The sequence below is a fragment of the Peromyscus leucopus genome, chromosome 10 (genome assembly GCF_004664715.2).
Source record: "Peromyscus leucopus breed LL Stock chromosome 10, UCI_PerLeu_2.1, whole genome shotgun sequence".
NCBI lineage: Eukaryota > Metazoa > Chordata > Mammalia > Rodentia > Cricetidae > Peromyscus > Peromyscus leucopus.
Window position 1 is genome coordinate 53,240,630 of NC_051071.1, and position 19,021 is coordinate 53,259,650.

At 45.0% G+C, this 19,021-nt stretch overlaps 1 protein-coding gene across 11 annotated transcripts in view; it reads right to left on the reverse strand.

Moving 5' to 3' along the window:
* Rbm47 (RNA binding motif protein 47) overlaps nucleotides 1-19,021 on the reverse strand; it is a 135,946-nt gene that overhangs the window by 14,139 nt on the left and 102,786 nt on the right. For all 11 annotated transcript variants that reach the window (XM_037209057.1, XM_028882249.2, XM_037209056.1 and 8 more), the window contains one exon: nucleotides 12,764-12,890. The gene's annotated coding sequence lies outside the window, so the exon portion shown is untranslated. The remainder of the gene's footprint in view (nucleotides 1-12,763; nucleotides 12,891-19,021) is intronic.

Below are 19,021 nucleotides of genomic sequence, written 5' to 3' on the forward strand. Positions count from 1 at the left end.
CCACCTGGCGTCCAGTTTGGCTTTGAATTCATAGTCCTCCTGCCTCAGCCTCGTCAGTGCTGAGAGTCCACAGGCAGGCACCACACTGTGCCCATCTTCAATAAGGAACTTCGCCCTATGCCTAGAACACTGCAATAGTTCAGGAAATGAGATACCACCTCTGATTCAAAGTCTGGTGAAAACTCAGACCAATTTTTATTTGCATTCTCGTAATTTTTAAAGGCGTGCTTTCTCAGTTTGTTTGTTTGTTTTTTAATATCATTGAGGAACTAGTGAGATGGTTCAGTGGTTAGGCATTTGGCACCAAGCCTGATGACCTGAGTTTGATCCCTGGGACCTATATGTAGAAGCCCAAACCCTGTGGGTTGTCCCCTAACCTCTGCACACATGCCCGCTCCCCTGCCTACACAAATACATGTCATAAAGAACTCAAAATCTATCTTTGGATAGGGTTTCCTTCTATTTATTTATCCTGTTTACTTTGTGCTTCGATGCTTGCGAGCTAGCCTGCCAACAATGCCTCATCACAAAGGTGTCCCTAGTGTCCATTTGGAGTGATACATTGGTTCCTCCAATTTCAATGTGAAGAAATTAACCAAAACTACACAGAGAAATCATGCCTCAAAAGAGCGAGAGAGAGAGAGAGAGAGAGAGAGAGACAGAGAGACAGAGAGACAGAGAGACAGAGAGACAGAGAGACAGAGACAGAGACAGACAGAGACAGAGAGAAAAGAAAAGAGAAGTTAAAATTAGCCTTGGACTGGGTATGGCAGCTTACAACTATAATCTCAGCACCCAGGAGGCTGAGGGAGAGGGTCACACCTTCTAGACTGGCCTGCCTACAAACAAAAGTATCCTAGAATATTCTTTTTAGAATATTCTCTTTAGAAAGGCAAAAGCAAGAACACACACTAGCACGCTGTGTAGGGAAGTGTCCGAGACACATACCGAATGTTGAATGATGACCAGATCCCTGCTTAAGGTAGAGGAGGTGTGGGCACAATGACAGACTCCAGAAGCTGACCCTTGGCTATGAGGGGAAAAAACACCTAGAATCTGTATTCTAGACAAATAGTATGGACTTTCCCAAGGTCAATTACACAACAGGAAAGAATGTGTCAGAGGACCAGGCAGAGCACGTCAGGTTTCAGAGCACACGAAATACATGGAGAGAGCAAAGTTGAAGTTGACTCCTCCTGTGGTGGACCATGGGGGAGACGCTGTAAACTCTGAGACTTCACAGACTCCTCTTCAAAGCCTATTGTGCGGCAGGCAGGGTGCTGAGCTGTCTGTGCAGATGTACTGTGACTCACTCCAGTCCTCACGTCTACAGGGGATCTGATTAGGGTCCCTACCTTACAGACAAAGACACTGAGGCACAGAGCAATTAAGTAAGTAGATTCTCAGGTAACGGCGTCAGCCTGGTTCAGAGCTCACACGACAGATGCTCCAAATGATTGTCATTATAGGAAAAGGGGTCAATGAAATGGTATGTGAGGGGCACCTAGGGCACAGCCTCAAATAAAGGGATCGAGGAATGCCACCATTAGAAAACTGAACTTGAACATGAGGTAAGACTCCTGGTCCTGTGTAAGAGTCTGGTGTTTACAGGAAAGCAGGCAAAAGGTTCCTACAGCCAGCTTTAAACCAGTCAACCTGAGAAGCCTAGCCTGTGAGTTCTGGTGGAGACTGGTCTACCAACCTCCCAGATGCCATCCGTTGTCACAGGTAAGCTGGCTGGCTGGCTGTGCCATTCTCCACCGGCGATGTGGCTCAGGCATCCAAGTGTAAAGCTGTTTCTCACCTAACCCTTGGCTAGAGCACTTTGCAGAAGCTTTCCAGAAAGAACCTGAAGAGACTTGCCACACTGGATGCCAGGTTCCTAGGGAGGCAGAACCCTCCCAACACACGCTCCCTTTATGCATGCTGAAAACACATTACTTCTCACTGGGGGGGGGGGGGGCTGCCAGCATCAAGTGAGCAGGGCAGGGTATCTGAAGGAATTCCTTCAGTCAGCTTGACTTCTGCAACTGCATGAAAATACACTTTCAAATTAAGCTATTGCTAATTCTGTTGGAATTTTTGTTCCAGGTCACATTTGTACTTACAAGGTAAAACCCACAGCAGAAATCCTCAAAGACTTGAATTATATTTTTAGTTTGGTTCAGAGTATCTTTCATTCACATCTTAGCTTTAAACTGGTCCAGCAAAGGTTGCCAATATACTTAGAAATATTTCCAGTGTTCAAAAACCAGTCTTTATGATCAAAAGCAAATATGAGTTTATTCTAGAATTGCTTGGATGGACAGTTAACTATGGTTCACAGCTCTGTGAGGGGTATTTGTGTGTGTGGGGGGAGGCGGTGTTAAACTATGAATATGCACTTTCTATGAGTTCGAATCACATGTGCGCCTCTTTCTAGGCCGGTCCCAAGAGTTCTGACTTTCTTTCCCACACTCACCACTAAGGTGGTTTAGACAGCAGCTGCCTGGGAGGCCTCCATGACGTTTGAAGACACTTGACTCACAACACGCTAGAAAGGTTAGCCACAGCTATTGTTGTTGGAAAGAATGTCACTTAAACTGGATTAAGTGGTTCATGCCTCTAAGCTGAGCACTCAAGAGGCTGAGGGAGGAGAATTACTAAGAGTTCAAAGTCAGTTTGGATGACAGAGATGACGTGGGGGGGGGGACGGACAGACATGGGGTTGGGAGGGAAAGAGAGACAAGAGAAAAGGTGGGGAGTCACTTTAAGGCCAGAATTAAAATTTTAGGGTGAGCTCTGTCACTAACTAAAGTTGTGGCTTTACAGAGATACCCACAGCTTACAGAGATCCTCCGGGAAGACAGAGGGCACCACAAACCAGGAGGAAACCAGGAAAGAAAGTTTAGCCTCTGCAGAAGGCTTCTACCATGTGGCATTTAGCTTTCCGCTCAGTGCCAAGTCACCACCACCCACTCGAGTAAACACCGGACAGGACACTCCCAATCTCGGGGCTCTGGCATCAGGGCACGTCTGCCAGCCCTAAGACTTAAAGGGGAAAAGGAGGCCCACTCAAAAAACCAGGCCACAGACTAGGAATTTACCGAGGAGCCCAAACAATAAGCGGGGGACAGGTTCATTCCACACCCCCCACACCTGCCTACACTAATTGTCCTCTACACACATAAAAAACTTCTGAGTCTCCTGACGATAAGCAGAATCCGAAAAGGACGAAGAGACAGGAGAGCATGACCCCCTGGCCTCTGCCTTTAGCTGCCCCTGACCGAGGAAGAGTTCCTGTCCGAGGGAGGGCTCGGCCGTGTTGATGCTGGTACAGATTGTGTTATGGTAAAGGACATCATTCAATGAACAGCCGTGTTTGATAAACAGAGGCAAAGCCCAGAGGCTCGCCTTTCCCAGGCATTTCTATCAACACAGTCCTGAAAAGGAGGCATTTTGCCGTGGGTTCCCAGGGACACCAGCTGTACGTCCCAAAGAGGGGTGACGCGACTTGCCAGAAAGGGCAAAGTATGGGGAATTTCTGCCCCAGAGTTGGACAGCACACACATATCTGCTAGGAATCTATTATCTTGGTCTCTATACAGGCATTACACACTTGACACTTAGTCTTAGGTTCATCGGGGGATGCTGGAAACAAACACACACACACACACACACACACACACACACACACTCCTGGGCTAAGGTGGTCTAGCCATCGGCAAACAGTAGGAGGGGCTTAGCATTTCCCTCTGCAGACCTGAGCCATGGACAGAGTCGGCAAGCACAGAAGGTCTGACTGGCCTGCCAGAAGAGAGAAAGACGCTGCCGCGGTTTCTATCAGATGGGGTAGCTGGAAGAGATGCAGTGGGTTGTTGTTTTGTTTTGTTGTTTTGTGGGTTTTTTCCCCCCCACACATGGTCTCATTTCGCAGAGTCCCAGACTCTGCGCTGCACAGGGACCCGAGGTATCATTTAATGCAGGAATTTGAGCCTTCTGTAGCTCTATCTATCAACACTTTGGCTGTTGTGAGGGGGTGCCCTTGGCATCATAGGAAGTTTGGAAACATCCATGCCCTCTACCCACTAGATGCACAAACATGTGACCCTACAATGTTGTGACAACCTGACTGTCTTCAGATGGTGAAAGTCTGTTGGGAAGGGAATGCACGGAGTTGCTCTTTGTGAAGAAGGACTGGCGAAATCTATCTCGGAGCCTCTGAGACTGTATGTATATAAATATAACAGTTGTTATTTTATATGTCTACCCTCGACTTAAGTCTGGTGTCTTTTCTTCTTTCTTTTGAACTGTTCCCCACCGACCCACCTCCAAGTCCCCCTTGAGACTACAAAGGGTCGCAGTCCAAGCTGGCCTGGTGGTCAGTCCATGCAGGCCTAGAAGTCACTGACCTCCCTGCCTCTTGAGTAGCTAGGATTATAGGCATGTACCACCCTACCAGGCCAACCATGATGCCCTTGGTCTGGTTCTTATTCCCAGGGCTGCTAAGCCTGAGACATGTGCAGTGTGGTTCAAGGGGACAGACCGGTGTCTGTGATATCACACCACTTATTGCATAAGGTGGCCGGAATGCTATCGATTTCATGTTTCAAGTGCAACAACTACCATCATACATTACTGTCACGTTCTGTGGTCTGACTAATTTGTCACCACAGGCTGACCGACAGGCCACAAATGAGACATCTGAAATCAGGCGAATGACCTGCCAAGCTACCTCGGCGTCTCATTTCAGTTGAGAGCATCTGCTTCCAGCATATCCGAGAACCACTGACAAACTGGTTTTCAAGACTTGGGTCATTCTCAAATTTCACTACTGGCTTCTTTTATAACATAGTAAGCCTCAATTAAGAGTCACATTTTTTACGGCATGCTATGAACATCCATTGAAAATGTGGTCTTGGAACCCAGTCAGTCATTGGTACTAAAGTCAGCCTCTGTACTCCAATGGCAATGGTTTGATGAAGCAGACGAGGGAACAGTGTTTAGACATTCATTCTCTCACTAGCTGGCTATACACTGGGCTGGGCGAGGTGCTTGGGCATGCGCCGGTCATCACTGCACAGTCTTTGTGTTCATAGTCTATCAAGAAAGAGGGAGAGCAGAGGGAACGCCATAACCAAAGATGAGCAAACGGGCTGGAATCGTCTCGAGTGGCTGGAATCGTCTCGAGTGGCTGAAATGCAAAGGACTGAAGAGGCTAGGTGTAGTGATATAGTGTGTACCCCAATGGGGAAGGAGCTGGGTGGTGACAGGGTCAAAACACACCCCTTATTTTGTGTGGAGACAATGGGAAACCAAGGGCTATGATGCTTGGGCATGGCTAGAAGGCCTCGGCTGAATCCTCAAGTGAAAAGTGGAGTGCTTCTTACACAGCGGTTTTGCTCAGGATTTGGTCAATGCTTTTAGGGAGTCCTCTGCTAAGTACCCAAGAGATGTGGGTACCATCTGTAAAGAGACAGGAGATCTAGAACCTCAGAGTGAATGGCACAAGATCTCTCTGTCTTGCCGGCCACGGTGAGTGTCAGACGGATGGCTCACTGTCATCCTCCTCCTTGGTATCATCAGACAAGGTATGAATGTCATCATTTTTCCTCAGTCTTTTTCCATCGCTTAAATGTCAACTCCAAGAGGGCAGAGTCTGTACCTGTTTCTGATCCTCAAAGTTTGGCACTTGAAAGACAATGCATGTCTGTTAAAGGAATAGGCTATCATTTCCATCTTGACAAGCTAACCAGTATCGATACCTGGTTTTGTACAAAGCACTGGACTGGGGGCAGCACAACAGGGTGAGGAAGCTCACAGGGCGCACGAGTACTCAGTACTAGGGGGTCCCATGTATCCACTGAGAAAACTACTGTGTTGGCAGCTAAGGCTGGCTTAATAATGTAGATCGTCAACAGTAGGCCACAAGTCAAATGATCCTGCTATGGTTTCAGAAAGACCTCTGGCTGATTACAGATACAGATGCCTTCCTTCTTATCTGTTTATCCTTGACTAACTATGTTACCACGTATTATATCACCATTGATGTATTTGTAAGGATTTTACAGAATTCGTTAAAACCATGAAAAGCAAATCCCTTTTGATGAACAAATCAGTTAGCCCCGTGAGAAACCTCAGGGGGCCATGCTTCCTTCCGTATGTCTAGATTTTCTGGAAAAGTGGCTGCAGAGTGTGGAAAACAGGACAACAATAAGAGAACAGGTAATCCTCCTTGCCAGAAAGGAGATGGACTGGAAATAATCTCTTGGAGAATTATCTCAACAGCCGCCCGACCAAGCACTCTAGTTGGTGAACTTGCAGCTCTTGAATCCATGAGTATAAGACATCGAATGGAAGTCCCTTGGTTCTGATGACATTTCCGTGAGTCAAAGTTTAAAGGGTGTGCTCTAGAAAAGAAGTCAGCAAACCAGGGCCAGGATGCCAAATTTGCCAATCTGGCCATTTTTACAGTTTTACTGCAACATGGCCGTGAACAATGGCGTTGGCACATTGTCTATGGCTACATTTGTGTGGCAAAGGCTGGGTGAAATCATGGTAGCAGAGACTGTGAGCCTTGCAAAGCCAAATGATTGACCACCTGGTCCTGCAAAAGTCTACCAAATGCTAGGAACCCCGATTCCCTGAGTTTGAGATGAGTTTTTCCCTCCAACAATATTGCTGTGTGATGTCATTAACTTACCCAGAGTCCTGGTGCCTCATTACGCTAACCTTCAAAATGAGCAGTGCTGACGATGATCGATATCTCAAAGTATGATGAAGGAGACACTATGTGCCAAGTGCCTACACCCAAACCAAGCCTGATAAGCACAAGCTATTATTGCTCCCTTTTTGAAGGATGGAAAATGGAGGCTGAGACAGTCAAATAAGCTCATGAACGGTTTACAGTTAATTTGGGGGGGAAAAAAGTGTTTTTGCCTGATGTTGTGGGTAGAACCCAGGCTCTTAAACATGACAGGCAAGCATCCTACCACTGAGCCACACAACTAAATTGGGGATTATAATTTAATAAAGATGTCTAATTTTTGGCAGTAATGTTGTTTTATATTTAAAATAAAACCAGACAGTCCAAAAGCAATAGACTCAGATGTCCTTTTAAAAATTTTAAAACTGGTATGTAAAACATATTTAAAGGAAGAACACACACAAAAGAAAAAAAATGAATATTTTTAAGTTTTTTTAAATTAATCTTTCAAGAGATGCAGAAAAAGAACTTCCCCAAATATAAACAGGTAGTCACCGTGATGGTAGGTCAATGGCATTCTGTCTTTCCACTCGGAACTACATTACTGGTAGTTACACAGTAAAAACATGGACTGCCGTTACAGTCCTGTGGTCTAGGAGCACACGCTCCGTGGAGCCTGTCCTAGTCTGACCTTGACCTCGGGTGGGGTATGTGAAATAGTAGTTTGCAAGCATCTCACAGGTCTCTTTGGAAGAGACATGACCAGCTGCCTGTCCTGAAGGAAGGCTCTGGAGTAGATCGACATCGTCAAACATTAGCCCCAGCTTTAGGTGTGTCCTGGTGCTGTTTGGTTTACACCAGGCATTTCAGTTCTAACTATGAAATGAGATCTGCTCCCTATAGAGTGGGGCTGACACAGATCCTGTTTCCTGTGGATGCCCTAGCATTTCGATGACTTTAAGGAAAGAGAATTTCCCCAGGAACTCTCCATAAAAAGGGGTATAAGCCAGGGATAATTTTTTTTTGTATACATGATGGGTTTTTTTTTTTTTTTCCTTTTGGTTTTTCGAGACAGGGTTTCTCTGTGTAGCTTTGTGCCTTTCCTGGAACTCGCTTTAAAGACCAGGCTGGACTCGAACTCACAGAGATCTGCCTCTGCCTCCCGAGCGCTGGGATTAAAGGTGTGCGCCACCACCGCCCGGTGCTTTTTTTCTTTTTTTTTTTTTTAACAGCAAATGGAGACTAGTACAGAGATCTATTACTGGCCAAAATACAGAGACTACTGAGTGGGGTTACATCTATGACATAATCCTTATAGGCAAGGCTCAAAGAAACTGCCAGAAGGAGAGAAAAAACTCGGAGAGCCAGAGGACCAGGATGTTTGCTGCTAGATGGCGCCTTCCCGATGTACCAGGGAAGCTGCACCATGAAATCTCAACAACATGGCTGCCTAAACCAAACCCACACAATGAACACACCAGTGGACCTGCCAGTGTGGGCGAGGGACGTTTCCCAAGGCCCTGCCCAGAAGAAGAGCTATAGGCCATCAATGGCCTATAGAAACAATCAGCTGTTTCCAAAATAACTCCAACAGCTTATCCAATCCCGAACGGTCAGACCTAAACACAAGTACCTTGAGCAACAGCATGGACAAGGTAGGTCTCATCTATGTGTAATGACCATAAAGAAGAGGAGGTCCTAGATTTGAGAGGAAGGAGGAGGAGTCCCCAAAGGTGTCTGAGGCGGGGAGGGATGGGTGGAAATAATGTAAATACAGCAGCGATATGTGAAATTCTCAAAAAATGTGTTTAAACGGAGTGTGGGGTATTTTTGAAGTTAATTATTTCCTTGAGCTGGAGAGGTGGCTCAGCAGTTAAGGGTACTTGTTTCTCTTATAGCGAGGACCCAGGTTCAATCCCCCAGCTCCTACATTATCAGTTCACAACTCTGTAACTCCAGTTCCAGAGGATCCAATCCCTCTTCTGACCTCCATGGGTACTGGGCACGCATGTGGTGTACATAAATACATTCAGGTAAAATGCTCCCACATACAAAATAATAAAATAAGCACATTTAAAGCATTAAAAACATTTTTTTGAGGGGGCTAGGGAGATGGCACAGAGAATAAGAGTACTTGCTGCTCTTATAGAGGACTTGGGTTTGGTGTCCAGCACCCACGTGGTGGCTCAAAGTCATCCCTTTTTATGTATATATACAACACACATAAAACAAATGTGAAAATATTATTTTCAAATACTATCGCTGTATTATAGGACAATACAGCTAGAGTCTCTGTAAGAAGAAAACGGGGGAAATGAATGTTCTAGTGAAAGACAATGGAAAGAATGGGATGTCCCTGAATGGAGGCAGAACGACCTTTGCTTGGAATATTGCTCCTGCTGAGTTCTCTGCCTCGGAGTGGGGGATCTTGCTGACGGGAGCTCCCAGGTTAATCTGATACTAACCGTGTAATGCAGAAGTTCACAAACGCCCCTGTGTACGAGCACACAAAACCCAAGATGCTCAGTCTTACATCATCCGTTCAGCCCTCTTTCCATCCAGGGGAGAACACACGGGGCCAGGGTGAGGGAAGTCGGCGGGACAAGGCACGCATGCCATCGTCTTCCTTCTCGTTCACCCTGGCTTCCTCTCCTCGTTCATGTGCTTCTCCCTCACTTAGGCTCTCATTTGCTGTCTCCGACTCCCAACTGTAATCGCCTTGGCTAATGAGTACCCAGAGTAACAAGTGGGCATCGAGCTGTGCGGCTATCTGATGGCTACTCGCTTTTAGTGCTTGTAGAAATAATTTCCTCAGGTGTGGCCATACATGGTTCATAATCAGCAAAGGGAGGAGAGCTTGACTATGAAAAACTGTAACCTCATTTATCTATAAATGAGGGTGTTTTTTTAAAAAAATTGTTTTTTAAGGTTTCCCCATCATAATCTTGATGTCCCTTGCTCATAGAATCCCGTCTCTCTCATCAGCTGGACTTCCAGAGCTCGGCCTGGTGCTTGGCTGTGGATCTCTCCATCTGCTTCCATCAGTCACTGGATGAAGGCTCTATGATGACCGTTAGGGTATTCACCCATCTGATCACTGGGGTAAGCCAGTTCAGGCGCCCTCTCCACCACTGCTAATAGTCTAAGCTGGGGTCATCCTTGTGGATTCCTGGGACCTTCCCTAGCACCCTCTACATGGGTTTCGAAGGTGAAATGAGCATGGCCTTTGGAACAAACAACTTGCTTTGTTTACTTCTGAGGCTGTGAAAGTCAGAGACAGAAGGAGAAAAGAGAAGAGAGGGGCAAGGAGAAGCACTTTCCAGTCTATACAGTTACCCAGGCAGTAAAAGTTGCTTGACTGACAACTGCCTATACTAACAGTTCTAGAAAGTAAAGCAGTATTAAAGAATGCCATGAAACACACACTTCGTGTATGGGTGGAAGCAGAAAGAAAGCATAATCCACTGAGTGGTCAGAGGTGAGTGGTTTGTCAGGGATGTGAAGCTCTAGAAAGAGGGGTTGGAGCTGACTGACGCCATGTCTCCCGCACGTACCCTCTACTTTCCCTGTGTGCCCTTGGAGCTAATTTGAAGCCTAACACACAAATAAGAGCACCCCGGATTTGAGCTAATCATTTATGCTCAAGTTCACAGGGATGTACAAGGACGCTCTGAGTGAGTCACCTGTGAAAAGACTTTCAAGGGAAATGCACTATGCTAGCCTTACACATTATCTCCAGAAAGCACAGGCTATCTTATGCTATCCAAAAATCAGAAAATGTAATGTGCTCAGCTATTTCTTTTTCCAAATCCCCATTTTATGGCAAAGTGAGAATAAAGACCCACGATGATCAAAAACGGTTTCTCCCTTGTAAACCAATCCCAGTGAAAACCAGGAGAAGGGTGGGCCTGGTAAACTCTGTCCCGAAGACTATGTTAACAGAGTTAACACTAACTGATTTGGAATTTGGACACTGACTCCCCATGCCAAGTGTTCCGATGTTGAAAGTCTAACTGACTCTTGTTCTGACAGAGACTCCTGTAACTGTGGGTTGCATAAGTGCAGCCCTGCTGTTATCTCAAGCCCGACAGAGAACAGTCAGCTTACTGCAGACCTTTGATACTAGGTGGGTCAGTGTACACAGCCACACGTTTCTTCCTCCTCCGATTCTGCCGGGGAAGGTGCTGGCTGGCTGGACCTCACATTTTATATTGGAAGCATACATGGGTTCTATAAAGCAAGACAGGATGAGGAAAACTTCTGGAAACACAGTTTGCCCACAGCATTGTGGGGAGGCTAGTTTAGTTTCTCTGATGCAGCCTAAGCAACCATTGGATTTTGTGCAAATGGTGCATTCATCCTCGTACAGTTCTCTGTCCCCAATCACATGGAGTGTGTCCTCTCTCTTTTCCTCCATTGCCAAATATACACCCTTCTACCACACACACACACACACACACACACACACACACACACACACACACACACACACACACACACACACGTGTGCGCAGAGCATGCCTAAATACGGTCAGCTTCTGCTGTTATTTTGCCGGGGATTTCACTGGGCAGAAATGCTGACATCCCCACTCTATGCTAGTTACACAAGCAAGCTGCCTCCCTCAGCCTTCTCTCATCCATCTGCGGGACAGGCGACTGAAGTGTACTAGAAAAATAACGCAGATGAACGTTGAGTGTGAGCATCTAAGGTCCTGGAGTTACTAACTTCTAGCCGGCACATGCCTTCACCCAAATTTGGAGGGATTAACGAGTACTTGTTTTCCAAAGAACCGTGGCCCTAAACTATATGTCAAAACTAACTCAACAGAGACCAAAGGTATAAATCGGAGCCCAAAAACTGAAAAAGGAAATGGAAGGAAAGATTCATGGATTTGACACAGAACCATAGGTACCATCAAAAGAAGAAATAGACAAACTTCATCAAAATTAAAAAATTGAGCCAGGCATGGTGGTGTATTGGAATACTCCTGTAATCCCAGCACCAGATGCTGAGGTAAAAGGAGGATCAGGTGTCAGGGCCAGCCTGGGCTATAAGATACCCAGTCTCTAGATAAATAAATAAAATAAAAACTTCAGTCAGACTGTGGTGGTATACGCCTGTGGTGGCAGAGGCAGGCAGATCTCTGAGTTTGACACCAGCCTGGTCTACAGTTCGAGCTCCAGGACAGCCAGGGCTACACAGAGAAACCCTGTCTCAAAGAAACAAAACAAAACAAAACAAAACAACAACAACAAAAAAACCAAACCAAACAAACAGAAACACCTTTAAAACTTGGTTGAGATGTAACTTTGTGGCAGAGTACTTGCCTAGCATGTCCAAGGCCCTGGGTTTCCTCCCCAGCATTACAAAAGAAAAAAAATCAGAATCTTGTTAATCAAATAACACCATAAACAAAGATAAAAGTGGTGAGGAGAAAAATATTTGCAAATCATGTTCTGGTGAAGAACTAATGCCCAGAATCCATAAGGAACCACAAACTCAGCACAAGTCAAGCAAGCAACTTGATGAACAAATGAACAGGAGACTTGAACACACACTTCTCCAAGATACAACAGACACATGAAAAGACATTGAGCATCACTAATCGTTAGGGATGAGAGAATCAAAGCCAGTTTGATACACCATTTTACACGCACAATAATGGCAATATTAAACAAATCCCCAGGAAGGGAGGGAGGGAGGGACGGAGGGAGGGAGGGAGGGAGGGAGGAAGGAAGGAAGGAAGGAAGCAAGGAAGGAAGGAAGGAAGGAAATACTAATCCCTCTGAGAAGTCAGAAGACAGTAAGCAGCCTGAGCTACCCTCAGTCTCTTCCCACAGGCAGACAGGAGAAGACCTGTCTTCCTCTCAAGCCACAAAGATGTGACGTGTACAAAGAAATAAGGATTTGTAGCGCAGGCTCAAAGTGACTCACTGTCATGTGTAATGTACCACTAATTCACCATGTAAACATACATCAGGCCTACATTGCCTAACAACAGATGTCCTGTTTGATAGGAAGGGAAATTATTTTCTGACTTAAGTAGGAAAGGAAAGGATTCCAGGAAGTGTACTCACTAAAGGTCACCAACTCGACTGGTCCTGGTTCTTTATGTGCAAGGCAGGACAAGAGAAGGCAGGCAGCTTCAGGCAGCTTGCGTGGGACTTCTCTGTTCAATTCCTGAAGTATCCTTTGAGGCAAACCCTAAAAGTTGAAGAAAAAAAAACAAATGTTCAAAGATGTTTTGTTTTGCTTTATTTCAATGTAAGTTTTACTTGTGCCTAGAAATTGAGGATGTTTTCTTCAAAGAAGAAACTGTCATTGCTCCAATTACTCAAGAAACCATTACTCATTATCTTACCCTTGAAGAAGTGGGTACTGACGACAGGAACATCACCAATTTTTTTCATTTGGTGTGTTTTGGCCTTTAGAGCAGCTATGACTTAAACATATGCATGCAGAGGCAGCCCAAAGACTCAACAAAGACATACCTCCTTATATGCACATGAAAATACCTAGCTTGGTGCCTCCCACCTGGTCTGTGGAGTGATGTTGTACACCGTTAACAAACCGTCACTCTTGCCACGGAACAAGACACTTGGGATCCACCTCCAATTAGAGTGGCTTACTCTGGCCTAAAACCACAGTCAAGATTTTTTTGAGGGTTTTTTCCTTTCAAGGAGAGGGTTATGAAAAGTGAAAAGTATTAGTTCAGATTTTAGGTGAATCTTGGATGTCATAGGACAAAATATTCAAATGAAGAGAATGTAAAGCTCAAATTAAACTGTTCAAGACACACAGACATATTAGAGAACAGTATTACAGTATATCCTACCTTTATTCCATATCTGGAGATATACTCTATCCGGCCTTTACAACTGCCGACAGCCCTGATCAAGCTACCGGAAGATCCAAATGGCTTATGTATCCACATTTCTAAACTCAGTATGGCGCCACGTCTGTAAGTCTAGACTGAAGCTAGAAGATTAGCCTTTTAACACCATAATGACCTGGTCTATGTGTTTACTTTGAGACAGAGACTGAAGCTAGAAGATTTGCCTTTTAGTGGCCATCATGTCCTAGTCTATGTGTTTCCTTTGAGACAGACAGAGGCACGCTATATATCCTAGAATGGCCTGAAGTTTGCAGCTCTCCTGCCTCTGCCTCCTAAGTGCTGGCAGTGAAGGCACAAGCCACTATGCCCTGACCCTTGGGCCTTCGACTTCATGCAAATCCCTTCACTTGTTTGAAGTGCAAAATACAGTTGAATTGCTAGATTTCAAACAGCTGTTTCTGCTGCTGTTGTTTGGTTTTGGTTTCTTTATTTTTTTTGGTTGCAATATGCATTCTTCCACCAAAAATTTAGCCAAATAAAGAGACAAAACCAAGGGGTTTGCTGGGGGCTCTGTAGGACCTTTAGAGCTCTACAGAGCACAGTTTGGAACCTTCTGGATTAACTGGTCTCTAAAGCCAGTTGAAACGAAAGATTGTTTAACCACATCTCTATTGGAATGGCTGTGTTCTGTAGGATCCATGGCTTTACCAGAACACAAGCAACATCCTCAGTCATACAGATCCTCACCATCAAGGATTTCCTCAAAGCAGAAAAGGCCACAGCCTTAAATTAGAGATTAGCAGATGTTTAACATGTGACCTCCTGATGCATATAGTCTTTCCCCAACCCTGAAAAGAATGGCCCTGTGTGTTGCATGGTAGATAACAACCAATCCACCATCACAGTTTGATAAAACCTGGGAAATTAAAAGCAAATTATAAGCTCTGTTTTAAAAATTAGTTGCAGCGTCAAGACAACAGAATGAAATGGGGACTCCTACACCTTGCTCCCAGGGGTACTCAGCTCTCCTGAGTGGAGATCTCCCACAGGATATGTTTATGAAACCCATATATTTGCACACAACTTCGAGGTTTCCCACTTTGTATAATAGTAAAGGTTCGCCAGGTGGCGGCGCACGCCTTTAATCCCAGCACTCGGAGGCAGAGGCAGGTGGATCTCTGTGAGTTCGAGGCCAGCCTAGTCTACAGAGCGAGTTCCAGGACAGGCACCAAAACTGCACAGAGAAATCCTGTCTCGAAAAACAAACAAAAAAAAAGTAAAAGTTCCTTCTTAGCAATGTAATATCTCAGTAGTGGACTCGTAAACTCTATAATCTGAAAGCAAATTATTAATATATACTGAAACTTGGGATTCACAGTTTTATGCTATACTGTAGGGAAAGAAGGTTCACTGAGGGGGTAGTCATAGCTATTTAAGTAAGAAAATTCCTTAAAGTATAACATGTAGGCTCAATTGTACACTTCCAGGAAACTCTGACTTTCCACAATGAGTCTAAATAGACGTTATTTCATAAAAACTTCAATATTTGCTATTCTGATTGCTCACCAAAAAAAAAAAAAAAAAAAAGAAAAGAAAAAAAATCACCAAATAAAACCCACAAGCCTGGCTTCATACACACACACATACACATACACATTTTTTTTTTTGCATGGAGTGAGCATTAGAGTTGTTCGTGGTTCCAACAAACATGATGGAGTCTTCAGCTGACACTGGAGGCCACCATTTCCACTGTCTACCCTAATTTTCTTTTGGCTCACAGTCTTTCTGGATCTCATCAGGGTACACAGAGTTTTTTGTTGGTTTTGGTGGTAGTGGTTGGTTGAATTTTGTTTTTGAGACAGGTTATCACACCATATTCCAGGCCTGGAATTCATGGCAAGTCTCCTGCCTTAGACTCACGAATGTGGAAATATATAGAGCTATAAATATAACTAATGAAAATATATAAACTATAGCTATAAATCACTGTACCTGGATGCCACATGCCATTTCCTTTTTAAGTACTATTCTTCTTATTATTGCTACTATTATTGTGTGTGTGTGTGTGTGTGTGTGTGTGTGTGTGATGTGATGTTCGCATGTGTGATACTTTGTTGAATTCTCTCCTTCTACCCTCATGTGGGTTCCATGAATTAAACTCCAGTAGGCAAGCTTGCAGCATCAGTCAGCAAGAACCTGCTGAGCTCCAGCACAGGCCCACACATTAAAACAAAAATAACAACAACACAAAACAAAAAACCAAACAAACGAAAACTTTACAATTGTTCTTTTCCTTTTAAATGAAAACTTCTTCTTTAAAGATTTCATTATCTTAATTTTTCATTTCATGCGTCTGTTGTAGTAAATAGGAACATCGTGCTCATGCAGTACCCACAGAGGCCAGAAGAGGGCGTTGGAACTATAAGAACTATAATTAGAGATGGTTGTGAGTGGCCACATGGGTGCTGGGAACTGAACCCAGGTGTAGTGGGTAGACATTCCAACTTTGATCTGGAAGTTCCATCCCCCATTGAGGCTTTGGTAACTGTCACGCCTACAAGGCCGGGCCAAGAGAGGGCCCTGAAGACCCGAAATCTGGATGCACCTCCTTCTCTTGGTTCCTGGACCCTGGACGCTAGAGGTAGACCAAGCAGAGCAGAGTTCTCCAGAGAACACCGCCAGACTGCACTACATCTTCCCCAGACCCTGCAACCTACCTATCCCTTCATTTGTAACTTACACCACTAAATAAACCTCCCTTTTAACTACGTGGAGTGGCCTCAATAATTTCACCAATACTCAGGTTCTCCATAAAAGCATTAAATGATGAGCCATCTCTCCAGTCCCCTGTACATGTGGCTTTTAAAGTTGTTTCAAATTCACTCTCTTTGAAATGAGGCAGGATACACTAATATTAAACAAATCTTATAAACTAATACATTTATTTTTAAAAACTTAGTCTAACGTCAAGATGTGTGGGTTCTGCGTTACTTCCACCCTCAACCACAAGCTTAAGCTAAAAGTAATATTTTCACCCCTACCTCCAGCAGCTTCTAGATACATGTATTTAGGTGGGTGTAAGTGCAATTAGGGGCCATGAAACCACACAGGGGCTCGTGAGCAGAGGGGGAAGAAAAGAGATTTTAAGGGAGATGGGGTGGGGGTAGGGGAGGGTAAAAGAACACATGCAGAGAAAGGGGAGGGAGGAAATGGGGGGGTGTAGAAAGGTACAGAGGGGAGTGTGTGTGTGTGTGTGTGTGTGTGTGTGTGTGTGTGTGGTGGGGGGGTGAGAATCAACCCAAACCAGGCATGTATGATGTCCTAAAGAAATGTGCTACTTTGTATACTAATTAAAATGAATTAGTGGCAATCACTTACGCCTTTCATTTTGTAAGACCGGGGTGGGGGTGGTGGTGGAGTGTCTTATGTAGCCCAGGTTAGCCTCAAACTCACTACAAAGCTCAAGATGACCTTGAAGGCCTGATACTCTTGCCTCAGCTCCCAGTACTGAGTTTATAGGTGTGTGCCACCAGGCCGGGCAGGAACAGTTTTTATTGAAAACAGATTCCTTCTTAAAATGAATCAGTTGCCCACTCTCAAGGAGGAAATGCACGGACTTAGGGCTACCAGGAAACAGCGCTGGTTGATCATCAGATTTCTACATGTCACTGGTCTCTCTCACACTGCTTGACCTCACACATGCTCTGAAGGGGTCAGGCCTCAGCTTTCTCGAGTGTTTCCTGAACTTGAGTATCCTCACATGAATTGAAGATCTCACATTTAGAAGCGCACTGCAAACCGCCAGCCCTTAGCTTCGGTTAGCCTCCTGGGCTGCCTTCATCCCGGCCACTCCAGCCCACCACAGTGAGTCCAGCTCTCCCAGCAGACAGCGGCCTTTAAAATCATACCGTTTGGCCCCATCGGCCTCCTGTGGGATTTTCTGCATTCTCTTGGTGCTGCCTTTAGAATAAAATCAATATCCTCCTAAGATGTGAGGAGGCTAAGTCCTCACCCAGCTTCATGCCGTGCCTCAGTTTCCCTTACAGGCCATTCCTGGTGCTTCAGATCCTCTCAGACCCTCTGCCTGGCTAGGCTGAACTCAGCCTTCTATCACTCCTCCAGTGAGGCAGTCTGGGGAGGCCCCCGAGACGTGTGCCCACAGTGTTATCCAGCGGTCTTCCTGGCACCACACTGAGCCATTGCCATATCCAAGGACAAGCATGGTAGGATTTGGGCCTATGGTTTAAGCTTACAGTAACTGTTGAAACCGAGCTCATCTTCAACCAAATTAAAACTTGACTAGAGCAGAATGTGGATCTGACTCACATCTATACCCTAATACCTATGCTCAGTCCTGGTGTTTAACTTTAATTAATATGAGATGTCATTGTGACTTTTTAAATGCAAGGTACTTAATTTTAATATTGTCACTGGTAGTTAAAATCATATTTCTTTTATTCCAAAGCAACTATATTTGATAAGAACAAAGAAACAGAATGAATAAGCTCAAGGTAACATTTCACATCTGGCATTTGTGCAAAATAAGAAATCAGTAAATATAACAATGTAATGTATATCCCCAAGGATAGGATTCAGCCTATCCGTATGGCATTATTTCCGCATGAATTTATTTTAAATCTTAAATGTTTCTCAACCAACTCTTTCCTGGTAGCTCTAAGTCCGTGCAGTTCCTCCTTGAGAGTGGGCAACTGATTCATTTTAAGAAGGAATCCCTTTTCAATAAAAAGTGTTCCTAAGCCGGTGGTGGTGGTGCACACCTTTAATCCCAGCACTCGGGAGGCAGAGCCAGGTGGATCTCTGTGAGTTCGAGGCCAGCCTGGGCTACCAAGCGAGTTCCAGGAAAGGCGCAAAACTACACAGAGAAACCCTGTCTCGAAAAACCAAAAAAAAAAAAAAAAAAAAAGTGTTCCTGCCCGGCCTGGTGGCACACGCCTATAAAAACTCAGTACTGGGAGCTGAGGCAAGAGTATCAGGCCTTCAAGGTCATCTTGAGCTTTGTAGTGAGTTTGAGGCTAACCTGGGCTACATAAGACGCTCCCCCCCCTTACAAAATGAAAGGCGTAAATGATTGCCACTAATTCATTTTAATTAGTATACAAAGTAGCACATTTCTTTAGGACATCTTACATGCCTGGTTTGGGTTGTAAATCTTGGCAGCATGAAAAGAGCTTGCAAGGGAAACTAGATGATTGGGATGTAGCAATCAGCTAAGGAAACATAGTGTTCAAAGAGCGGTAGACCTGAAACGGGCTTTCTGAAGCGCACTTCTGCCTGACAGTCAAAAGAATGAATGCCTCCTGAGACCTCCCACCTCACCTTATCCAACTGCGAAGGTCTGTGTCCACCTGCCTGAAGTGAAGAGACCAAGGGGAAGGCACACTGGGATGGGACGTAGGGTGGGCAAAGCTAAGTCAGCAGCAGGGAGCCAATGACAGACGGCAGCCGCAGCAGCTCAGACCTTCAGTCCCCACGTGTCAGG